Source organism: Rhea americana, unplaced genomic scaffold, assembly GCF_003343005.1.
Source record: "Rhea americana isolate MKP2758 unplaced genomic scaffold, rheAme1 scaffold_106, whole genome shotgun sequence".
NCBI lineage: Eukaryota > Metazoa > Chordata > Aves > Rheiformes > Rheidae > Rhea > Rhea americana.
In genome coordinates, this window is record NW_028185106.1 from 2,143,002 (window position 1) to 2,145,194 (window position 2,193).

Here is a 2,193-nt window from a genome sequence, read left to right on the forward strand (position 1 = left end):
GGGGGGGGAGAAGGGGAGGAATCGTCTCCAAATCCCCACTGTTTGGGTATTTGCAGCTGGCAGGTGCCCCGCTTCCGTTCCCCGAACGGGCGTTTGCGGGCGGCGGCCCCGCGCAGCGGGCGCGCAGCGGAGCGGGCGGCAGCACGGGGCGCCCCCCTGCCGCGACCCGGCCCCGAAAGAGATGGGGGCTTCCAGCAGAAAATGAAAAAAAAACGCTCTTGACATTTTAATTGAAACCTTTGCCGCTAATATATTACTCGGGTGACTACAATTAGGTTGTTTTCTGGTCGGTTGACAGCTTTTAAAATATTATTTCGCTCGGGAAATAAAAGCTTCATCTGAGATTATAGGTGGGTATTTGGGGATTTATGTGATTTATGGGCGCCATGACAAGCACGGCTGCGTGGTAGCTGCCCTCCTGCCGGCGGTGGTGGGGTGTAAGGAAATGCCGGCACCCTTTCGCCCGGGGAGCCGGCCGGCGGGGGGAGCAGCAGGGGCGGGTCCCCGGGCCGGGGGGCCCGCGGCTGAGCGCGTAAGAAGCGCTTTCCGCCTTGCCAACCGCTCGTTTGGAGCTGGTCGTTTGGAGGCAGGGCGAGAGAAGCCATTTCTCAAATGAACTAAAAAATATATAACGAAAACAAAAACAAACAAAAACGAACGAAAAAATCTCCAAAACGACAGAAAAAAGGGGGGGGCTGCTGCACGAAAGATGAGGGAGGGCTCTGTTTCTGTGTTCCGCGGCCGAGGCGCGCAGCCCTCCGCTCGCCCTATTAAAAACGCGCGGGGCGTTTGCGGGCTCGTTGCACCGCGGCCGGCGGGGCTGCGCGGGGCCGGGCCCTCTCCGGCGCCCTCCATGGGAGCGCGCCGCTCCGCGCCCGCGCAGGCCTGGGGCGCGGGCGGCTGCGAGACCAGGTCGGAGCGCGAGGTTAAGAAGAAACGGGGATGTGATTAGTAAACAAATTGTGCGGAATGGAGCTGGATTCATATTGACTCAGTTATAGGTCATCTGCTGCCGGTGCAAAGGGAGGAAATATTTACTTTACACATATACTTTATGATCTTGGGGGAATTAGAGGAAATTCAATAAGAAAACGGCTAGAATCATTTTAAACCCCCTATTTAAAAGACTTAAGCAAATTAGAGTCTTATCAGATTAAAATCCACTACAAATGTAAGAGCATTGTCTCCATCGAAACGCTGTGGGGTCTGAGGAAAGAGATTCTTTGCCAAATCTCAGGGATAAAAACACGTCATTTAAACACCAGTTAATGAGCAGAATGTAAATTAATTTAACCTTCTTTACTAACAGGCAGCGAAGGTAATATGTATAATTTAGCGATAAGTAAGATTGCGAGAGACGATGATAGGTATCTGCGAAGAGCGCATCGGCTAGCGAGAGGGACCTGTGCGGGAGTGGGGGAAGGCAAGGGGATACAGGAAAGTTTGGGCGCTGCGATTTGGGGCTGGCGGGCCAGCCCTGCGGCGAGCTGCTGTAACTTTTGCTTACAAAATGCCCGTGCCTGCGCAGAGCGATTCTGCGCTCCAGGCGCAAATCTGCGCGCGCGTCTGCAGCGAGGGGCTCCGCACCCTTAGCCGGGAGCCGGGCGGCCCGGCGCGGGGGTCGGCGTGGGGGTCGGGCTCCTTGGCCCTTGGAGATGCTCGGCCCCCGTATTAGATCCGCTGGAAATGCGCCCCGTCCCCCCTTCTCGCTCCTCCTGCGCGCCCGTGGGCCGCGCCAGGCCGGCGCGCGGGCGGCAGCGCAGCCGCGGCAGGGGGCTGCGCGGGCGCGGAGGTGCGGGCGTGCCGGCTGAAGAGCCTTGGCACGGCCGTGCGCGCACTCGCTCCCGGGATTAGGGGTTAAATCTTGCCCCTGTGTGCCCGGCGGGGGGGATTTGGTTCCGCGCCCACGCGCGAGGTGCCTGCGCGCTCCCGGGCCACCGCCGGCACTGTGCGAGGCGTCGGCGGGTCTCGTTTGCGCCTGGAAATGGTTTTCGTGGCCCCGGCGAACGGTGCTGGGCCGCGGTGCGGAGCCCCGGGCCCCGGTGAGGGACGGGGTCCCGGCCGCGAGCGGGGGTCGGCGCGCAGCGACAAATAAATTAGTCAGATGTGGCAGGCGGTGGGGAAAGGGCTGCTGCGCCCCGTGGCCCGGAAGCCGCCCGGAAGGACGGGCGAAGAGCCGCGGCGGCGAGAGCT

General features: G+C 60.5%; 1 protein-coding gene across 1 annotated transcript in view; it reads left to right on the forward strand.

The window, feature by feature from the left end:
- The window catches only part of PITX2 (paired like homeodomain 2), a 10,582-nt gene that overhangs the window by 3,758 nt on the left and 4,631 nt on the right, over positions 1–2,193 (forward strand). The window lies entirely within an intron of this gene.